Source organism: Bombina bombina, chromosome 6 (genome assembly GCF_027579735.1).
Source record: "Bombina bombina isolate aBomBom1 chromosome 6, aBomBom1.pri, whole genome shotgun sequence".
NCBI classification, from domain to species: domain Eukaryota; kingdom Metazoa; phylum Chordata; class Amphibia; order Anura; family Bombinatoridae; genus Bombina; species Bombina bombina.
The window spans coordinates 174,757,605-174,782,628 of record NC_069504.1 but is presented as its reverse complement, the minus strand read 5'-3'; positions in this window follow the sequence as shown (position 1 = coordinate 174,782,628).

The following is a 25,024-nucleotide window of genomic DNA, read 5'->3' as shown; positions in this document are numbered from 1 at the left end:
TAAATTCACAGTGTTATGTATTGAATTGTATCGATCTTATAATTACAATATTAAGTACAGCAGTAAATAATGTCCTTCGTTTCTTTGTTAAAACTAATGCACACTGGAAAACATTTGCCCCCACAAGAGCATTAAATAAGTTTGAAACTCACATTCATATAAAGCAGTTCGTTAGGCAACTAACTTTAAAAAGATACTTTATTAAGAATTCCATAGAGAAACAAATAATCAAGACTATAGATATTCAAAATGAGGTAAAATATACTAATTTAAAACCAAAGTCTACATTTTACCCTATATATAATTAGGGAAGCAATATTGAAGTGTTTGAAAAATTAGTGTCAGCAGAGGTAGCTAAAATTAACTTAGAAGATAAAAGAAAGATCAAACTAAATATGACCAAGAAAGAGAGAAACATCTTAACTAATTTACAAAAAGATAAGGAGATCACTATCAAACCGACTGATAAAGGCAGTGGGATAGTGATCATGGATACAAACAAATTTATATCTGAAGCTAATCGCCTCTTAGACGATAAGGAAACTTATAAAATATTGAAATTAAACCCTATGGAGAAAATAAATACAAAATTGTTTAATATGTTAAAGTCAGCTAAAGACGAAGGACTAATCAAAACTAAAGAATTTAATTATATATATCAGAAATATCCTAAAATGGCAATGTTTTATTTCCTACCAAAAATCCACAAGAGTTTAATAGACCCACCGGGACGCCCAATAATATCAGGGATATCCTCAATATGTTCCAATCTGTCTCAATATATAGATAAACAATTGCAGAAATATGTATATAAGTTACCCTCTTATCTCAAAGACACTACAGAGGTCTTAAACATACTCCAAGAACTTGAGTGGAAAGAAGAGTATATACTAGCTACCAGTGATGTTAGCTCCCTTTACACCAGCATCAAACATGGTAAGGGCATTGCAGCAGTAGATTGGTTTCTGAAGAATGATAGTACAACTATAAACAAACATAATCAATTAATTTTAGAATGCATTAACTTCACTTTGACCAACAATGTTTTCGCATTTAATAACAATTTATATCTACAGGTTCAGGGGACCGCAATGGGCACGAGGTTTGCACCCAGTTATGCTAATTTGTTCATGGGTAAATGGGAACACCATTTCATCATGGAGCATAAACTGGGTGCAAACCTTGTGTTATTCATAAGATACATAGACGATATTCTGATTGTGTGGCAGGGGAGTGAAGCTAGTTTGAAAACATTTTTTGAAGATATGAACTGTAATGATATGAACCTTAAATTTACATATACTATGAGCAAACAAATTATTACGTTTTTGGATTTAGATATTTTCATCAGTCAGGTAGAATTCAGCAAGAGAATCACTTTAAAACAGTAGATGCAAATAATTATATCCCATTACACAGTTGCCATTTAAAAATTTGGATAAATAATGTACCAAAAGGACAATTTCTAAGCATAAGACGTAATTGTACTCAATTACTTGACTATGATTCCCAAGTAGGTATTCTAGAAAGAAGGTTCCTACAAAAAGGATATGATCCTGATATTCTTAAAAAGACTATCTCTACAGTAAGAAACCTAGATAGGAAGGATACTTTAGCTAAACATCAGAAAGTAGAGACTAACACCACAAATGTTCTAAAAGTACCATTTGTCACGAACTATAATTGCCACCACAAAGAAATAGTCAAAATATTTAATAAACACTGGCACTTAATAAAAGCAGATCCAATAATTGGTGACATAATTACTGATAACCCTACCTTTGTCTATAGGAAAGCTACAAACATTAAAAAATATTCTTGCCCCTAGTGATTTCCAGAGGAAAAAACACAAGATAGAGATCTCCAAGGGAATAAATTATGTGGGTATTTCCCATGCTACAGCTGTAAGGCTTGCCTACATAGTACTAAGAGTAAAAGTTATTCCTCCAAAATCACAGGTAAAGAGTATAAGATAAAAGAAACAATTAGATGTAGTGACAAGGGAGTAATTTATTTGATTCAATGCTCATGTGGGAAACAATATTTAGGTGAGACCTCCAGAACCTTACGTACCAGAATAAGAGAACACCTCAACTTAATCAAAAAAGGAGACCAAGACACACGTTTATATGAACATTTTAGAATTAAACACCAAAATAATGCGAAAGATCTAAAGTATTGGGGTATATGTAAAGTGGAAAAACCTTGGCGAGGGGGAGATTTTGATCGCCTATTACTCAAAAAAGAGGCAGAGTTGATTTATGAATTAAATACATTATATCCATAAGGTTTAAACTCTGAATTGGATCTTAACCCATTTATCTTGGATTAGTTTGTTATATTTACTTCCATATTTAGTTTAGCATATGTTTGAATAACAGTCTGCACAATCACAACATACAGTATGGGTAGCGGTGTGTATACACAATAACTAGATCAGTTAGTATATGTAACATGTAGATATAGGGTTAATATCGATTTAACACTAATACAGTGTATAATTTTTAACCTATTTGTTCTATATAAGTGTATACCCAATAACTAGATTAGTTAGTAAATGAAATCACCACTCTTAGACATAAAATGTAGATATAGGGTTAATATTGATTTAACACTAATATAGTGTATAATTTTTAACCAATCTGTTCTATATATAGATGTATAGGTGTGTAAAGTATTAGGATCTAGAGGGTACTTTTTAACACTTCTATCCCATATAGGATTGGTAGTTTTATGTGTATATATAAATCAGTTAAAATGTAACTATGAATCTTAGATATAAAATATAGATATATAGGCTAATATCGTTTTAACACTAATATAGTGTATAATTTTTTGTGACCCATTTTTCTGTATATATTTACTTAGGTGTGTAACACATTGGAATGTACAACTGTCTCTCTAAATATTTCTATCCCTATGATTAACAATTTTTAAGAAGACACATTTTTTTGTGCACTATAATCCAATATACCTAGCAGATAAGCACAACATAGCCTCTATAAGAATATATATGAAGGCTGTATATGCAATATATTAATATGAATATGTGATATATTATAGACATAAATATAACACCCAAATGATCCACCTTAAGGGATGTCTACCTTTAAGGGAATACCGGAAATTTCACTAGTAAAATACCATCCAATCAGACTTTAGGCATGGATTTATAAAGACATGAAGAAACAAAATGAACCATCTTGATAAAGCCATTCTATACAGCGAAATGCGTTGATGGAGTGATAGCAGGTTGCTGAAGAATTAATTTACATACAGAGTGCAAGGATTGACACGGATACTAAAAGGGACTATATCGTCAGTATGGTACTCTGCGCAGAGTAAGGATATCATACCAGAGACGGATCTACTTGCTAAGATTGATGTCACACCCGGGAATCCTACTACATGGAGCTGTAACAGACACCTCTGCCCTGCATAGCTACACGGCAAGTAGAACAACACATGCAGGTTAGCACTGAGAGGTGTAACAGCCGTGAGTGAGGTATATCCCATGGGGTTAACCAAAGGACAGTACGAATTACTTAAAGCATAGATTTGGAAATCCTTTTTTCAAGGCACTTATGTGAATCAGTTTGATGTTAGGTGACACATACCTACATTAAGTCTTACAGCTTTACGATAAGGTTGTCACTTAATGGCATATGGATCTTTAATGAAAGACTCTTTTCCGGTGTGCATTACGTTTTAACAAAGAAACGAAGGACATTATATACTGCTGGACTTAATATTGTACAATTATAAGATCGATACAATTCGATACATAACACTGTGAATTTACACAATTTCTATCTATTAGGAGAACATCCAGCTATATTGTTTTAATCAATTTTATGCAGGTGCAATACCTGACTTTTAACCTTTAGGGTTCTGCTTTCTAATTTTAAGACACACTAGGTGTCAGATATATAGTTTTATAATTTGATGACCGGTCATGTGTATATGCTTATATAAGCAATTGTTTATGTAATTATTTATTATTTTTTATACCTATATTAAATATTGAATACCACTATCTTTATATCTCTACTGTGTTAATACCACTCATTTAGTTATCATACCCCACAGCTGTTAGCGCACACATACTACTTTTCATACACACTTGAACATGCTCTATCTGATTTATGGGAACAGGGGTTAGATTTGCGCTCCACTTTACCACTTTATTTTACTGTTAATAAGTATAATGCAGGTGTTGGTGATGTCGGGGGTGGCAGATTAGGGTTAATAAATGTAAGATTAGGGATGTTTAGACTCGGGGTTCATGTTAGGGTGTTAGGTGTAAACATAAAATGTGTGTTCCCCATAGGAATCAATGGGGCTGCATTACTGAGATTTACGCTGCTTTTTGGCAGGTGTTAGACTTTTTCTCAGCTGGGTCTCCACATTGATGTCTATGGGGAAATCGTGCACAAGCACGTACAACCAGCTCACTGCTCACTTAAGCAGCGCTGGTATTGGAGTACAGTGTTGAGCGCAATTTTGCTCTACACTCACTTCTTTCCTGTTAACGCGGGGTTTGTAAAAACCCGTAATACCAGCGCTGTAGGTAAGTGAGCGGTGAGATTAAACTGCACGTTAGCACCGCAGCCCTCATAACGCAAGACTCGTAATTTACCCGATTGATTCTACATAACAATATCAGTTTCAGTGTTAAACAATTGCAGAAGCTCAACATTTTAAATTATTAGCACATAAGTAACTAGATCACACTGTCAAAAAGCAGATCCTGTTTCACTGAAAAATGGGCAGCATAAGGAAAAACATATTTAGTTCCTTATATTGCAATATAAGAAACTGTTGCCTAGATTTAGAGTTCTGCGTTACCGCCCGCTGGTATTTAGAGTCAGCTAGGAAAGGGTCTAACGCTCACTTCCAAGCCGTGACTTTTCCATACCACAGATTCCCTTACGCCAATTGCGTATCCTATCTTTTCAATGGGATCTTCCTAACGCCGGTATTTAGAGTCTTGGCTGAAGTGAGCATTAGACCCTCTACCGACAAGACTCCAGCCACAGAAAAAAGTCAGTAGTTAAGAGCTTTCTGGGCTAATGCTCATAAAGCTCTTAACTACTGTGCTCTAAAGTACACTAACACCCATAAACTACCTATGTACCCCTAAACCGAGCCCCCCCACATCGCCGACACTATAATAAAACATTTTTACCCCTAATCTGCTGACCGCACATCGCCGCCACCTATATTATACCTATGTAACCCTAATATGCTGCCCTTAACATCGCCAACCCCTATATTATATTTATTAACCCCTAATCTGCCCCCACTAATGTCGCCGCTACCTAACTGCACTTATTAACCCCTAATCTGCCGACCGGACCTCATCGCTACTATAATAAATGTATTAACCCCTAATCCACCGCACTCCCACCTAGCAAACCCTATAATAAACAGTATTAACCCCTAATCTGCCCTCCCTAACATCGCCACCACCTACCTACAATTATTAACACCTAATCTGCCGACCGGACCTCGCTGCTACTCTAATAAATGTGTTAACCCCTAAAGCTAAGTCTAACCCTAATCCTAACACCCCCCTAAATTAAAAATAATTTTATTCTAACAAAATAAATTAAATATTATTAACTAAAGTATTCCTATTTAAAGCTAAATACTTACCTGTAAAATAAACCCTAATATAGCTACAATATAACTAATAATTATATTGTAGCTATTTTAGGATTTATATTTATTTTGCAGGCAACTTTGTATTTATTTTAACTAGGTACAATAGCTATTAAATAGTTATTTACTATTTAATAGCTACCTAGTTAAAATAATTACAAAATTACCTGTAAAATAAATCCTAACCTAAGTTACAATTAAACCTTACACTACACTACCAATAAATTAATTAAATAAATTAACTACAATTACATACAATTAAATAAACTAAACTAAATTTAAAAACAAACACTAAATTACAAAAAATAAAAAAAGATTACAAGAATTTTAAGCTAATTACACCTACTCTAAGCCCCCTAATAAAATAACAAAGCCCCCCAAAATAAAAAAAAATCCCTACCCTAATCTAAATTAAAAAAGTTAACAGCTCTATTACCTTACCAGCCCTTAAAAGGGCTTTTTGCGGGGCATGCCCCAAATAAATCAGCTCTTTTGCCTGTAAAAAAAAACACAATACCACCCCCCAACATTACAACCCACCACCCACATACCCCTACTCTAACCGAAACCCCCCTTAAATAAACCTAACACTACCCCCTAAAGATCTCCCTACCTTGAGTCATCTTTACCCAGCCGAGCACCAATGGACCAAAAGAAGACATCCGGAGCGGCAGAAGTCTTCATCCTATCCGGGCAGAAGAGGACATCCGGACCAGCAGACATCTTCATCCAAGCGGCATCTTCTATCTTCATCCATCCGACGAGGAGCGGCTCCATCTTCAAGACCTCCGGTGCAGAACATCCTTCTTGACCAACGACTAGACGACGAATGAAGGTTCCTTTAAGTGACGTCATAAAAGATGGCGTCCCTTGAATTCCGATTGGCTGATACAATGAGGCTCACATCAGAACCCGGGATGTAATTGAAAGGCTGTGTCTTGATCATTCTGCAGGAGCCCTACAATACAGCCCAGAGAAGGTAGTGTAGATCATCATTGCCTGCAGCATCCTCCTTAACATTGCACAACAGGGAGGATTGCTGCAGGACATCCAAGTGCCCCAAGTCCTCCAAAGAGATGAGGACGAAGAACCATATGAGCGACATGACCAGGATGAAGGTGCCAATATCAGAGACAACATCATTTACAGAATGCATCTTAGTGATCACTGCTATAATGTACTTTTTGTGTCAGTGAAATGGCAATTTTATAAGGCAGAACATTTTAGGAGTTGGATACAAAGGAAAAAATTAAACAATTACCATCCTTTATTTATTCACAGGTAAATTCTACAGCCTACATCTTTGGCATTGGCCAACAACAGTGATGAATTAACCCCCAAAATAGCAAGACACCATCAGAGTGTAAGTCTGCACAATGTACGTGTTAAAGCTACATGCAAATTGCTTAGTGACATGAGAGAAAGGAGGACACACATTTGGACAGAGGAATTGAGCTCAATATTTAGGCCCAAGAGTTGTTGTGTGGGCGGGGGGAGATTATCCAGAATAATGTGGCCCACACTAACAGGTTTCCCTCTTCTATTCTATTGGGTTTCTTTTAGTGAAGAGATATTCCCCTAGAGTCTGCAAAGAACAGACAGTAACAGCTCCTGCAGATGAAGGGATACTTTGCATTACTACAACTTTAACAAGTCCTCCATTTAAGGGTAAGTCTACACAATGTATGTGTTGAAGCTGCATGCAAATTGCTTGGAGACATGAGAGAGAGGACATACATTTTGACAGAGTAATTGTGCTCTATCTTTTAGGCCCTAGAGTTGAGGTGGGGGGGGGGTGGATTAGCCAGAATATTGTGACCCATTCTTACAGGTTTCCATCTTCTTTTCTATTTTGTTTCGTTTAGTGAAGAGATATTCCCCTAAAGTCTGCAAGGGAGGAAAGAACAAAATGGTACTGCTCCTGCAGATGAAGGGATACTTTGCTTTACAACAAATTTGCTTAATACAAACTGGTAAGTTTACTTTTTGAAATCTTTTTAATTATTGATTATTTTACTCTAATTATTGTACTTAAAAACCAAGGGACTTGCATGTACATATGGCACTAGAAAAAACAACACAACTGGGGATTCATGTAGTGTTGCAGTAAATACTTTTCTTTTTTCCTTACAGATTTATACAATTTAATCATGAAGTTTCTTCAAAGAATTGTTTTTATCCTTGCTTGTTTAACTCCATATTTTTTTAAATATATATTTTTTAATTAAAAATTCTTTGTTTAATTTCAATAATAAACAATTTCTACAAATATATTAGACTTTTGGATTTTTAATATATTGTAAGTCTTAAAAGAGAGGTTATAAAGTTACAGAGTTATGACAGTATCGAATTTAAGTCTAATAATAAAACATGCCTGATTTGTTTTAAAATATACTGTAATGGTAATATATATTAGTTAGTTTGTTTACAATATAGTGTTATTACACAATATTTACTCAAGGTTGTTTTCAATATAATAATAATTATTTGTAAATATATATATATATATATATATATATATATATATATATATATATTACACAAACACTACATAGAGGGAATTATGCATAGGCATAGTCGATTTAATTTGTGAGTGAAACAGGAGGAAGTATTGTTACGTGTAGAGACACACCCTTCACCGTCATACCCATGAACACATTCAATAAAACATAATACACCACACATTAGTGTGTGTGACTCAAAAAAATGATACAAAATATAAAACACTCATCCTATCAGAACAACTAGACCCAGTCCCATGATAAAGTTCGGCAATAAATACAGTCTGTACCTACACCATTTTGTCAGTTTTCATCATTCTATCTTTAAGAGATACACAGTATTTGAATATGGTTCGTATCAGGTTCTCAACCAAGGAGAATGAGGTACCCGTCTCTGCCCTGGAGACCAACTACTCTAAGCTGTTTGGAGACCAGCTGGTCTATACCAGCTCCGCAGAGAGGCAAGCCATCTGGGTGTCTGTCACTGAAGGTGTTAATTCAGTGACAGACACCTGGTGGACTGAGTCGCAGGTGATAAATAGACTTGCAGACATATAAGGTCTCACTCAGGCAACAGAGGGCTGGTAGTCATGCCAGCAGTGATGCAGAAGCTGGAAAAAAACATTTCTCTGACCTTCGGTTCTTCAATGCTTTGACAAGACCTTCTCATTCCTTCTCATGGTCTTGCAACTCCCTTCTCCACCTGCCTCTCATTCACCTTCTGTGGAGAGGGATAGATGAACTGGCTCTCCAAACAGGGAAGAGGAACCGGGTCCTTCTGGGACCTAGTGCCTCATCTGAAGGGTACCTGATGCCCGAGGAGTAGATGGAGACTGGCCAAGATAAGTTGAAAACATTTGGCCCATAGTGTTTCTATTAGCTTTTTTATGGTTATTATTTCTTAATGTTTTACTTAGGACAACACATTTTTGGCCTTCTTTTGTTTTTATCATGTTTGCTGTTTTTTATGCATTGTCCATGAGTTAATGTAGTATGTGCCATTTGTGTTTTGGAGCTTTGTTACTATCCACAGATTTTTTTTTTTTATTACATTTATTATTTATTATAAATATTTAAAGGGACATAAACATTGCAATGCAGCAACAACACATAAGCAAACCGCAGCAACAATGCCGCCTGTGTAGCACAAATGCTGCAAACCCTAAAGCATGCAAATATTTTGAAATTGTACATCAAAGAATTAAAGAGCAATGTCCAGCTTATGGGAATTCTTGTAGGTCTTGTGGAAGAACGAATCATTTTGCTAACATTTGCTAAATAAAAGACAGCCATCAATAGGAAAGTTACACACCATGAAGAGTACATCTTCATATGAGGAAGAGTCACAACAGCTAAAGTGATATACAGCAGTGAACTGATCGGCCCTGTGCAAGCAAGAGGAAAGAAATGGTTTGTCACTTTAAATTTAAATAATAAGCCGAAATCCTGCCAGCTTGATTTAGGAGCAACATGTGATATAATGTGCTTGAGAGATAAAGTGCTGTTATCACCAGAAGCACGTCTCCTGCCAAGTGACACCAGACTTAGGTTATACTCAGGTGAACTTATGAAATCTCTAGGATTCTTCAGGACAGAATGTGTCATACATGGAAGGACACACAAGCTAGAGTTAGATATTGTGGAAGCCTGCCAAAAGCCACTGTTATCCAGCTCAACCTGTGAGTGTCTAGGGCTAATGCATTTCTCTATCCGAGCAGAGCTCAACGTGATGGACAATCAATTCAAAGGGCCCTTGAAAAAACATCTGCTAGTAAAGGAATTTAGTGATGTTTTTACTGGGCCAATAGAATCTGTACCAGGGGAAGTTCATTTTGACCTTGATGTGAGTGTCCCTCCAGTACAATGCACACCACACAATGTGCCAGTGACCATAAAACAGGCAGTTAAGGCGCAGCTCGACCAGTATAAGGCTGATGGACATTTAGCAACAGTGACTGAACCAACTGATTGGATAAGTAACATGGTGATGGTAAATAAGCCTGATAAGCTAGGAATATGCATAGATCCTAAATTCATAAATCAGGCACTGAGACTATCTCACTACATCATGCCAACCCTGGAGGATGTTATGTTCATGCTTGTTGATGCCCGGGATGCATTTTTACAATGTAAGTTCGATAATGCAAGTAGCTACATGATAACCTTCTGGACTCCCTGGGGCAGCTACAGATGGCTCAAGTTGCCTTTTGGAGTATCAGTTGCAGCAGAGGTGTATAAACATAAAAAGCATGAACTATTGGCTGGACTCAGTAGTATTGAACCTTGTGGTTGACTGTGGGGATACAGATAGGGAAGTAGAGCAAGATCATGATGGCAAACTATTCGAACTGATGAATCATTGTAGGCAGGGGAACTAAGACTTGGCATGAAAAAAAATGCAATTGAAGGTCAAAGAGGTCCATTTCGATACACACATACTCTCCTTTGAGGGTTTGAAGACTGACCCAGAAAATATCACAGCCATACTGGATATGCCACAGCCAGTGAATATGAAATCCCTGCAGCGCTTCATAGGATTTATTACCTGCCTATTAAAATTCCTACAGCACCTCTCAGAGCCCTTGAGAAGGCTTCTGGACAAGGATGCAGTTTGGCATTGGCTTCCTAAGCATGACATTTGGATACAGATACACCTGTCCTGAAGTACTATGACATTACAAAACCAGTAACTATTCAAAGTGACGCGAGCAAAAGTGGACAAGGGTGTTATCTATTGCAAGCTGACCAGCCTATCGCACTGGCCCTTACTGAGCAAAACTATGCACAAATCAAAAAGGAATATCTGACTATTGTGTTTGCCTGCAAGTGCTTTCATCACTAGCTATATGGGGCGTGATCCGATATAGATCGTAGTTTGCGGCGCAAGCGAGGGAACCCGCGTCGCCCGCAGTTTCAGCTCGCAACTCAAGCTATCCCATATACGGCGCCATCAGATGCTAACGTGCCGTAAGTCGGATAAACCAGTGATGTCCAGAAATCTGCGCAAGTACAAATTTCTGGCGTCGCCAGTGACTTGCGGCACGTTAGAAACTGCCGGCGCCTACAAAACCTGACTAAAGTCTAAATCACCCGCACTGTCTAACACGCCTCCTAAACATAGCCCGACACGTCTAACCCTCTATCCGCTATCCCCCCTCACTATCCTAACAATAACAATGTATTAACCCCTAAACCGCCGCTACCTAATAAAGTTATTAACCGCTAAACCGCCGCCAGCTATATTAAATCTATAACCCCCTAAAGTGAGCCCCTAACAACGCCGCCATCTACCTTACCTACCCCCTAAAGTGAGCCCCTACCCCGCCAACATCTACCTTACCTACCCCCTAAAGTAAGCCCCTACCCCGCCGCTATCTATTATAAAATTATTAACCCCTAATCTAATCCCCCTACCCCGCCGCCATCTATATTAAATTATTTAACCCCTAAAATACTAAACTATCCCTACCACTAAACCTAAGTCTAACCCTACAAATAGCCCTGAAAAGGGCTTTTTGCGTGGCATTGCCCCAAAGTAACAGCTCTTTTGCCAGCCCTTAAAAGGGCTTTTTGCGGGGCATGCCCCAAAGAATTCAGCTCTTTTGCCAGCCCTTAAAAGGGCTTTTGGCGGGGCTTTGTCACAAAGTAAACTGCTCTTTTGCCTACAATCTACATCCCCCTACACCGCGGCCACCTATAATAAATGTATTAACCCCTAATCTAATCCCCCTACACCGCCGCCAGCTATAATAAATGTATTAACTCCTAATCTAATCCCCCACACCGCCGCCAGCTATATTAACTATATTAAGCCTAATTATATTAGGGTTAATATAGTTAATATAGTTATTATATTATATATATTAACTATATTAACCCTAATTATATTAATATTATTATATATATATAAAGTATAATAACCCTATCTAACTCTAACATCCCTAACTAAACTCTTATTAAAATAAATCTAATATTAATATTATTAATTAAAATATTCCTATTTAAATCTAAATACTTACCTATAAAATAAACCCTAAGATAGCTACAATATAATTAAAAATTACATTGTAGCTATGTTAGGGTTTATATTTATTTTACAGGTAAATTGTTAATTATTTTAACTAGGTATAATAGCTATTAAATAGTTATGAACTATTTAATAGCTACCTAGTTAAAATAATTACCCAATTACCTGTAAAATAAATCCTAACCTAAGTTACAAATACACCTACACTATCAATAAATTAAATAAACTACAAATATCTATCTAAAAATACAATTAAAGCAGACGGAGCCTAACTGAGCTCAAAGATGGATGTGTGATCCGTGAGCTCTGAGCTGCAAACACTTAAAAAATCAGCAAAATACCCTAACTAGTAGACCAAACTACTTCAAAAGACACAGGAGGTACTTGGTTGCGGGGGCGTTAAACAAAAACGCAGATGAAAGCAACAGGCTGAGCAGAGACGCTTCTCAAAGATACCGGGCGTTCGCGCAGAAAACAGATTAACCTACTCTGCAGCAATGGCGCACTGAACTAACGCTGGACGTAATACTGTGGCATTTCGACACAATCCGTGGGTAACCGACCGAACAACAAACAGTGAGTACAAAAGTACACCGGCTACAAGTGACCCGGCCAACAAGGCCGCTCCGGCTATCTGACACCACGCAGGTAGACCGCAACCGCACGCCACACACATGGACCTGGGGAAAAGTAATTAGCCCAGAAAATTAACGATCGAGGTGGGAGGCCAGAAAACAAAAATAAGATAAGGGACTGTAGATTTCCCCCAACCTTAAACGTTGCAATAAAGTTAGAGAAATGGTGGAAGTAAAGAAATCTTTTGGCTTCTGTTACACCTTCTTAGCTAATAAGAAGCACAAATAGATAACTCACTAAGACATAAAATAAGTTCATATGGGGCATCTCATTATAAATTAGCAATGAAACAGGAGGTTATATCTTGAAACAATATAGACTAAGCTGAAGTTACCATTATACAGAGAAACAAGGAGAAAGAGGTGCTCCCCAAACTAAACCTTGGAATAAGGAGTGAGCAAATGATTGGAATACAGACTTGACTAACTACATAGACATAGTGGGGGGAAAAAAGAAAAAAACAAAGGCCTATGAGAAATAAATTCACTAACAGAGCTCGACGCTGACCAACAGCTTAACTCTCATTGTTTTCCCTAAAATATTTTTTCTTTTACTTTGCGACTACATCCACATACATCAGTGAGAGATCATCACCACAGATAAGATTTTCTACAACCTACTCTCTTGCAATACAGTCAATCAACACTGGAAAAAGACAGTTAATATGTCAAACAAAAAACTGGTTAAGGGGTACAAAACAAACAAAACGACAAATATGAGCACCTTTTTCAAGCCTTCACGACATAACAAGATAACAGAGCCAGACAACATGGAATCAGAAAAGGACTCAGATACAGAAACAGAATCAGCTTCCCTTACAGATACAACACCGCTAACAAAAGCAGACTTTAAAGACTTAGTTTCAAAGCAAGACATTGCCGCAAACTTTGAGAAACTATGGGGGAAAATAGACTCCATGCATACGGCCGTCACATCTAGCTTAAATGACATACGAGCTGACATAACAGCTCGTATGTCATTTAACAGCAATACAGATTTGAGTATTGAAGTTACAGCTTTTGAAAAGAGACAGAGCCCGAAATACATATATTTTCTCTAGTTTGACAGAGATGCCTTATAGACAGTTACCTCCTGTTTAAGTTTTAAGTTTTAAGTTCCATGTTGGATGAAATTAATCCTGTTCTAATGTTGCTGATAATTTAGATGATAATATAATCTTCGCCTTTACTCAGCTCTTATCACCCACATTGTGGTGACATTAGTGTTAATTAATGAACAGACGTAAAATCTTTTATTGTTTATGTAGTTATTTCTGTATGTTTTTTAAAAGTTTTATTTTATTTTTTCTTTCTACGTTTTTTAAGGTTGCCGGGACTACTCCTCCTCTCAGGTCAGATTACCACAATAAGGTCTTCTTGAAGGAACCACACGCCTCTCTAGGGTTGTATGTATCAATATTTAACATATCTAGGTCGACAACAGCCACACACCACAAAACAATTATCCCATGATTCCAAAAATACACCTTATATCTCATAATGTGAGGGGTCTAATTACTAATATTAAAAGACGTACAGCAATGACCCAATACCACCGTATGGGGGCCAATATTTTATTTCTTCAGGAGACTCACTTTACCAGAGACATAATCCCAAAATACTGGGCAAGAAATTTCACACAACATTACCACGCTACCACCACTACTAAGAAAAGGGGGGTCTCGATTTTGATCCATGCGAGTCTCGCCTTTAAACACGAATCTACTATAGCGGATAGAGAAGGACGTTATCTTATAATTAAAGGCCAATTTGGGGAATCTAATGTCATCCTATGTAATATATACGCTCCCAATGATAACCAACACTCCTTTTTCAACCATATATCTAATCTACTTACTGACTGGTCCCAACACAAAATCATTTTAGCAGGAGACTTCAAAATAACCATGACCAAATTTGTAGAAAACAAGACTAAACTCACTGCTAAACAATCTAGACATAATAGATTAGTGAACTCTATTCTAGAGCACCTAGCCCCACATGCGCTATTTGACTCGTGGTACACGTTATATGGTAAGACTCAAGACACCACCTTCTATTCAGCAGCCCATAGGCAATACACGAGACTGGATTATATATATATTAGCCAAATTTTACAACCACTTCTACAGACCTCGTCAATTCAGATATGTGTGTGGTCAGACCACTCAATAATCTCCTTACACTTGGAGGGATTTGTAGATACACAAAGACACAGAACATGGACATATGATCCAACATATCTAAAAAATCCTACACACAAAGATAAATATGTCAAATCATTATCCGAATATTGGGAATTGAACAAAGAATCCACAAATAACCCTATATCCCCCTGGGCAGCACACAAAACGTACATGAGAGGTTTACTCATCCAGGATAAATCCAAGAACAACAAGCAGCACAAAGCCTATTTAGCACAATTACACAAAGAAATAGCAGAATTAGAGATACTACACAAATCCACACAAAAAAAGGAAGTTCTCTCTACTATCACAACTAAAAGAGAACAGTTAGCTAGTATTCTAAATAACCAATCAATAAGAGCAATACAGAGACTAAACACACATTATTACATCCATGCAAATAAACCCGATAGATACTTAGCAAACAAATTAAAAGAAAGATGTAGAGCATCTATCATTCCCTCTATTACACTGGCGAATGGCACTTCAGTATCCCACCCACAACATATAACGGACACATTTGCAGAGTTCTATGGCAATCTATATGATGGTAAAAAAGTAACACACTCAAACACCCTAAAATGCCAAACAGAGAAGTTTCTGAGAGAAGCTGACATGTGCCTACTTACCAAAGACGACAATAACACACTAAATGCCCCAGTCACGAGGGAAGAAGTCGGGAAGGTTATAAAGGAACTCAAAACGGGGAAGGCAGTGGGACCAGATGGGTTTGCGGGAGAATACTATAAAACTTTTAAGGAAAATCTTATCCCCCACATCACAGACCTCTGTAATTTTATTATGGAGGGACACACCATCCCAACAGACATGTTGCAGGCCAAAATAATAGTGACCCCTAAACCCGGTAAAAATCATAAATTTTGTGCAAATTACAGACCAATATCACTCATTAATCAGGACTTAAAACTACTAACAAAGATTTTGGCCAATAGACTAAAACACATTCTCCCAAAACTGATACACCCAGATCAAGTGGGTTTTGTGAAAGACAGGGAAGCACCAGACAACGTAAGATGATTGCTGAACATTATAGATTATGTAGGAGACGATCAAGTGCCTTCTCTGCTCCTCTCGTTGGATGCGGAGAAGGCATTCGATAGAATAGACTGGAGATACATGTTTGCAGTACTACAAAAAATGGGATTTGAAGAGACCTTTATTAAAACCCTAAATGCAATCTATTCTAACCCCTCAGCCCAGGTAACTATCTCGGGATATAAATCTAAGACTTTTCCCATTCTAAATGGCACGAGGCAGGGATGCCCGCTGTCACCTTTGCTCTTCGCAATATGCATAGAGCCCCTAGCAGCTAAAATTAGACTAGATCCAGATATCACAGGGGTGAAGATTAAGGACCGGGAATACAAGTTGACACTATTTGCAGACGATATCCTCCTGACACTGACAAAACCCCTCACATCCTTACCCAATCTATACAAGCTATTGGACCAATTTTCCCAAATATCAGGGTATAAAATCAATCTAGATAAATGCGAAGCATTACCCTTAGGACTTCCGCAACTCACTAAAAAAATCATAGACATTAACTTTGAGGTAAGATGGGCCATCCACTCGCTTAAATACTTAGGGATACACCTTACACCTCAAATTAATCAATTGTATAAATACAATTATGAATCTTTATATAAGGAGATAAGGAAAAACTTGAGCAAATGGAAGACACACACCTTATCGTGGCTGGGCAGACTAGCTACAGTCAAAATGTCAATTCTTCCCCAGATCTTATACCTATTTAGAACTCTACCCATAAAAGTCCCATTAAAGGATCTAGAGAATTTACAAAGAGACTTAGTAATCTTCATTAGAGGGAATAAAGGAGCTCGGGTAGCAACTGCTCTAATAACAAAACATAGAAGTCTGGGTGGAATTGGAGCACCCAACATAGTAGAATACTATAGGGCAGTGAGACTAGCACAACCCACACTAATGGGAAGTAATGTTGGGGGGGTCATTTGGCCCAACCTAGAGGCAGAGATCAGAGACACCCCTTACCCGGACAACTTTGTTTGGGATAAACACGCAAGGAGAGGGCTCAAAAACAAACCAGGATTACAGGTCACACAACATACTATGGAAATATGGTCTTTTTTAACAAAAAGACAGAATCTCTTATCTACACAAACATTAGTACACCCAATTAGATATTTGCTCCCCAGAGAGTCACAACACATAGCAGACAAATGGGCCAATAGGGGTCTCTATAGGGTGGCAGACTGGCTAAATGGAGGTAAACCTAAGACATTCAATCAGATCCAAACCCAATTAGATCCAGTAAAGCTTCATTGGTTCCAATATCTTCAAGTTAACTCTGCAATCCACGAATATATTAAAGACTGTCAAGCCAACATAACCACACCACTAGAAAGCTTACTTAAATCCACACAAAGACCAAAAGGAGTCATTTCTAAACTATATTTACAGATACAAGCATCCAACAATTCATCAAAATCTAACCTGATTCTAAACTAGGAAAGAAACTTAGATATAATTAAAGATAAGCAATGGTGGGATGACACGTTTAATTCAGCCTGTAAAGGACTCTTAAGTGCTGACTTGAGAGAAAACACTATCAAGACAATGTTCAGGTGGTACCTACCCCCAGTGAAAACCGCACATATGTCACCCAGTCATAATAGGTCCTGCTACAGAGGCTGTGGCTCATACTGCCACATGTGGTGGGAATGCGGGAGGGTGAGAGACATATGGACTAAAACATCCAATCTGCTAAGCTCAGTTCTAGATGAACACATTCAGTTAACTCCATCACAGGCCCTCCTACACATCCCATTACCCCAGTTTAACAAACAGATAAACACTTTCATTAGAATCATTTGTACGGTAGCCAGATCCTGTATAGCAAAACACTGGAAAACCTCAGCGCCCCCTTGGGATGAAGTTTTCAATAAGATTTCTCTAACACACCGATTATATGAAACTGCTTCACAAATACTAGACACACAAACACAATTTGAAAAGATCTGGTTTTACTGGACACTCAACAGACACAGAATAAGTTAGAACGAGATAGACTTTACCAGCCTAGAGGTAGTGGAAGTAAACAACAAGACCTGAGAGAGAGGAAAAGAGGAGTCACACGGCAATTTAATTTGTTTTATTTTTGTTTTTTGGTATTTTCCTTTTTTACTTGTTACTCAGTTTTTCTTTTTTTAAGCTGAGGTCAAGAAACCTATAGAGACACCAAGGATTACAGCTTAAACCTAGTTAATAGTTAAATTTAGTTTTAAGAAAATTGAACTATTAGTTATAATCTGAGCCATAAGAATATGGTTAAACACGGGTTAATAAACACTGGAACAGTCCGGAATAGGAGGAAAGATATTGGCAATTATATGCCTAGAGACTTTCTGAGAAGTAACTAATGAAGAATTCTTGAGTGAAGGTCGGCCTAGGTACCCGATACTCCTATAGGGAGAGACATACATTTAATCCATATATTGTAATAACCTATGGTCACTTTAACTTTTCCAAATGTATAGTTAAAGATGTATCGATTGTTCCATGACAAGAAATGACTTATCTTTGTATTGTGAAAACCCACGACAATAAAAAAGATTTAAACATAAAAATACAATTAAATAAACTAAACTAAATTACAAAAAAATCCAAACACTAAATTACAAAAAATAAAAAAAAGATTACAAGATTTTTAAGCTAATTACACCTATTCTAAGCCCCCTAATAAAATAATAAACCCCCAAAATAAAAAAAATTCCCTACCCTATTCTAAATTAAAAATAGTTCAAATCTCTTTTACCTTACCAGCCCTTAAAAGGGCCTTTTGTGGGGGCATGCCCCAAAGAAAACTGCTCTTTTGCCTGAAAAAAAAACACAATACCACCCCCCAAACATTACAACCCACCACCCACATACCCCTAATCTAACCCAAACCCCCCTTAAATAAACCTAACACTACCCCCCTGAAGATCTCCCTACCTTGTATTCACCCTGCCGGGCAGAACTCTTCATCCGATCCGGGCGATGTCCATCCAAGCGGCAAAGAAGAAATCTTCATCCCGGCGATGTTTATCTCCAAGCGGCAGCAAAGTCTTCATCCATCCGCCAGCATCTTCCATCAAGCGGCATTTTGAATCTTCTCTCCACCGACGCGGAGCATCCATCCCGGCCGACGACTGAACGACGAATGAGATACCTTTAAATGACGTCATCCAAGATGGCGTCCGTCGAATTCCGATTGGCTGATAGGATTCTATCAGCCAATCGGAATTAAGGTAGAAAAATCTGATTGGCTGATTGAATCAGCCAATCAGATTCAAGTTCAATCTGATTGGCTTGATGAAGACTTTGCTGCTGCTTGGAGAAAAACATCGCCGGGATGAAGATTTCTTCTTTGGCGCTTGGATGGACATCGCCCGGATCGGAGGAAGAGTTCTGCCCGGCGGGGTGAATACAAGGTAGGGAGATCTTCAGGGGGGTAGTGTTAGGTTTATTTAAGGGGGGTTTGGGATAGATTAGGGGTATGTGGGTGGTGGGTTGTAATGTTGGGGGTGGTATTGTGGGTTTTTTTCAGGCAAAAGAGCAGTTTTCTTTGGGGCATGCCCCCACAAAAGGCCCTTTTAAGGGCTGGTAAGGTAAAAGAGCTTTGAACTATTTTTAATTTAGAATAGGGTAGGGAATTTTTTTTATTTTGGGGGTTTATTATTTTATTAGGGGGCTTAGAATAGGTGTAATTAGCTTAAAAATTTTGTAATCTTTTTTTTATTTTTTGTAATTTAGTGTTTGTTTTTTTGTAATTTAGTTTAGTTTATTTAATTGTATTTTTAGATAGATATTTGTAGTTTATTTAATTTATTGATAGTGTAGGTGTATTTGTAACTTAGGTTAGGATTTATTTTACAGGTAATTGGGTAATTATTTTAACTAGGTAGCTATTAAATAGTTCATAACTATTTAATAGCTATTATACCTAGTTAAAATAATTAACAATTTACCTGTAAAATAAATATAAACCCTAACATAGCTACAATGTAATTATTAATTATATTGTAGCTATCTTAGGGTTTATTTATAGGTAAGTATTTAGATTTAAATAGGAATATTTTAATTAATAATATTAATATTAGATTTATTTTAATAAGAGTTTAGTTAGGGATGTTAGAGTTAGATAGGGTTATTATACTTTATATATATATAATATAATAACGATATTAATTATTAACCCTAATATAATTAGGGTTAATATAGTTAATATATATAATATAATAACTATATTAACTATATTAACCCTAATATAATTAGGGTTAATATAGTTAATATAGCTGGCGGCGGTGTAGGGGGATTAGATTAGGGGTTAATACATTTATTATAGGTGGCCGCGGTGTAGGGGGATGTAGATTGTAGGCAAAAGAGTTTACTTTGTGACAAAGCCCCGCCAAAAGCCCTTTTAAGGGCTGGCAAAAGAGCTGTTACTTTGGGGCATGCCCCGCAAAAAGCCCTTTTAAGGGCTGGCAAAAGAGCTGTTACTTTGGGGCAATGCCACGCAAAAGGCCCTTTTAAAGGCTGGTAATAGAGATAATTATTTTAGGGGGATTAGATTAGGGGTTAATAATATTAATATAGCTGGCGGCGGTATAGGGGGATTCGATTAGGGGTTAATCATTTTTATATAGGTGGCGGCGGTGTAAGGGGTCAGATTAGGGGATAGATAAGGTAGATGGCGGCGGTTTTAGGGGCTCACAGTAGGGGGTTAGTTTATGTAGATGGCGGCGGTTTAGGGGTTAAATATTTTATTAGGGATTGCGGCGGGGGATCGCGGTTGACAGGTAGATAGACATTGCGCATGCGTTAGGTGTTAGATTTATTTAGCAGCTAGTTTAGAGAGTTGCGGGGCTCCAATAGTCAGCGTAAGGCTTCTTACGGCTGCTTTTTGTGGCGAGGTGAAAATGGAGTAAGATTTCTCCATTTTCGCCACGTAAGTCCTTACGCTGTATATTGGATACCAAACTGCACGGGTTTGGTATACCTGCCTATGGCCCAAAAAAATACGGGCGACGGCAGAAATATACGCACGTAACTTCTATGTTACGCCGTATATAGGATACCAAACCCGCGCAAATATTGGCGTCACCAGCTTTTGCGGGCGACAATTTTTATCGGATCGACCCAATGGTTGTGATGAGATCACGGCAGAAACTGATCATAAGCCTCTGATATCTATTTTCAAGAAACCACTTTTGTGCGCACCAAAACGCCTACAGAGCATGTTGCTCACATTACAAAATTATTGCCTAAATGTTGTCTATAAACCTAGACCTGAAATGTACATTTGTGACACTCTTAGTAGAGCTACAGCAGCAAGTGGTACACCTGAGAGTGCTCAACACACAGTTTACAATGTTCAACAGGACCTGGATGTCCTGTTTCAGATTAATCATTAAGACTATTTAAATGTCACAGACCAACGATTGATTCAGATAAAACAACACACAGAAATCAAAGATAGTTTGCAAGCACTTAAAAGGACACTGAACCCAATTTTTTTCTTTCGTGGTTCAGATAGAGCATGACATTTTAAGCAACTTTCTAATTTACTCCTATTATCAAATTTTCTTCATTCTCTTGGTATCTTTATTTGAATTGCAATAATGTAAGTTTAGATGCCGGCCCATTTTTGATGAACAACCTGGGTTGTTCTTGTTGATTGGTGAATAAATTCATCCACCAATAAAAAAAGTGCTGTCCAGAGTACTGAACTAATAAAAAAGCTTAGATGCCTTGTTTTTTTCAAATAAAGATAGCAAGAGAACAAAGAAAAATTGATAAGAGGAGTAAATTAGAAAGCTGCTTAAAATTGCATGCTCTATCTGAATCATGAAAGAAAAAAATTGAGTTCAGTGTCCCTTTAAATATGTTGTTCTGAATGGTTGGTCAGATTCAAAGGCAGAGGTGCTATTAATTGTAAGAGAAAAAAAGCAAATGTCCACAGCAACACATTTTATGAAGAAATTATTTGCTTTATACTTTGCTTAGTAAAAGCATCAAGGCACAGCAACAAACGCAATGTTTTGGGTTATTCACCATAAATCATGCTAATACAGGACACCTGTGGGTTGCTCCTTATATACCATATCCATTAACTCTTACAATGCCACTATATTTCAAACACATATAATACCTAGTGGCCAGCAGGGATTTTTTTTTAAAAAAAAAGCTTCTGATCATTTATAACAATAAAATAAAACAAACTGTATGTTACCTTATCAGAGAGGGTTATATTTTAGTTCAACATACATGTTTTTTGTTACAGAAATACTGACATATCAATTTCTTTTTTGATTCCCTTGGGTGCTAATGTTTCGAGTTTTTGAATCATGAAAGATTCTTTCCTTTTAAGTAGCAGTTCCCTATTTCCACTCTTTATCAATGGACCCACACTATCAATAATTTGCCATCTTAACTGGGATATATTATGCCCAGCCTCAAGAAAATGAGAGGCCACTAGTGCCATTCTGTCACCACACCTTATATTGGATCTGTGTTGGAGCAGCCTGGTGACGCTTCATTGATGATGTGTTTGGCATGTGGTGGAGCAACATTGGATCCCTTATGGCATTTATAGAACAGCTCAATGGGTGGTACAGGGTTTAAAATTCACTTTAAATTTTAGTGAAGAAAGGGTATTGTTCCTGGATACGGAGGTGTACAAGGAAGATGTAACGGGCATTTTAAATATTGATATATACAGAAAGGCCACTGACAGAAATTCTCTGTTGAACTATGTGAGTTTTCATCATGATACACTAAAGAACTCTCTTCATCAAGGCCAGATGATGAGGGTACAAATAATAGTGAGTGAGAGTTCTTTGGTGGATCAGAGATTAAATGAAATGGCAAATAGGTTTACTCAGCGGTGTTATCCCTATAAGCTTTGGTGAGGCTGAAAAAAATAAGGTTGTTGAAGAAGTAAATAAAGTAGTACAGAGACCTAAGAAGAAAAATGGCAGATTAGTATGTGTCACGCAATATAATCTGTACAGTCAAGAAATATCTCAGATTAAGAAAAAAACATTGGCACCTACTAAAAAAATGTAATAAGAAGACTTTTTCATTATGGCATATAGACGGGTTCCAAACCTAAAAGATTTAGTGGTTAAAAATGATATAGGGACCAGTAAGAAAGGACATCTATGTTATATCACCTCTTAAAACAATGGTACCTACCCTTGTTTAGGCTGTGCTAGCTGTAACTCAGTAATAAAGGGTAAGGAATTTGTACATTCCCACACAGGAAAAAAAATCATCATAAATGTTTTTTACACATGTGAATCATCATATGTTATCTATTTGATAACGTGTCTGTGTTCTAGAATCTATTTAGGTGAGACAGTAAGGAAAATCAAAGATAGACTCAGCCAACACAGATCCAATATAAGGTGTGGTGACAGGAAGGCATCAGTGATCTGTCATTTTCTTGAGGCTGGGCATAATATATCCAAGTTAAGATGGCAAATTATTGATAGTGTGGGTCCATTGAAAAGGAGTGGAAATAGGGAACTTCTACTTAAAAGGAAGGAATCTTTCTGGATTCACAAATTGGAAACATTAATACCCAAGGGAATCAACAGAGAAATCGATGTCAGTATTTCTGTAACAAAATACATGTATGTTGAACTAAAATATAACCCTCTCTAATATGGTAACATACAATTTGTTTTACTTTATTGTTATAAATGATCAGAAGCTTTTTTTTAAGAAAAAAATCCTGCTGGTCATTAGGTGGCAGCATGATATGTGTATTATAGGTGTTTGAAATATAGTGGCATTGTAAGAGTTAATGGATATGGTATATAAGGAGCAACACACAGGTGTCCTGTATTAGCATGATTAAGGGCGCCATGTACTAAAAGTTGTGTGGACAGCTTCTTAACTCACGAAGCTGTCCGCCCGCCTCCGCTACACACGGGCAGCAGATCTGTTGATCCGCTTGCCCGTATGTATCATTACACACTCATTGGAGTGTGTAATGCCCGCCCCTTCAATCGCGCGACCAATCACGCGACTGAAGGGGCTGTCAATCACCGAGAGCGAGCGTGCTCTCTGTGATTTTGCTTCGCCACATAAGAGGTGGCGTAGGGTGTAGGAAGCAGCGGTCTTACATTGCGGGAAGCAGGCTTGCATATGCAAACCTGCCCTGCAAAGGCTCCTGAGCAGCTTTTGCTGCTTTGTACATGGAGCCCATAGGGTGAATAACCCGAAATGTTGTATTTGTTGCTGTGCCTTGATGCTTTTACTAAGCAAAGAATAAAGCAAATAATTTTTTTATAAAATTTGGTGCTGTTGACATTTGCTTTTTTGATACATTTAGGGGTGTTTGCAGTGGCCCCTCATCACTTACACCAGGTACAGTGCTGTTTGTCTACTTGGACTGTATTAATTGTAAGAGAATACTGGACTTTCCGAGATGAAATCGGCATTCAGGATGGAGTACTGTACAAGGGGTCAAGGGTCATCATTCCTAAATCATTAAAATCGGAGATACTGACACATATTCCTGCCAGTCACATTGGTGGAGAAGCATGCTATAGGCAGGCACGATATATCCTATATTGGCCCAACATGCAAAATGAGATTAGAGACTTTGTTAGCCATTGTTCAGCATGCAATGAATATGCACAGGCACAACAGAAAGAACCCATGATGTTGCATGTGCTGCCCACACGACCTTGGCAAATTGTAAACATGGATTTTCTGGATTTACTGAATTATGTTGAGCTTTTTCTACTAATCGCTGATCACTATTCTGACTTTTGGAAGATTGATCTCCTTACCGACCTGTCTGCTGAAACTACAATCAAGCACGTCATGGACAACCAGACAAGGTAATCTCAAATAATGGACCTCAATTTGCATGCGAGCAATTCGGGGGTTTGAGCATCTTACCTCTTCCCTGGGGCACCCTTAAGCTAATGGCAAAGCGAAATCAGCTGTAAA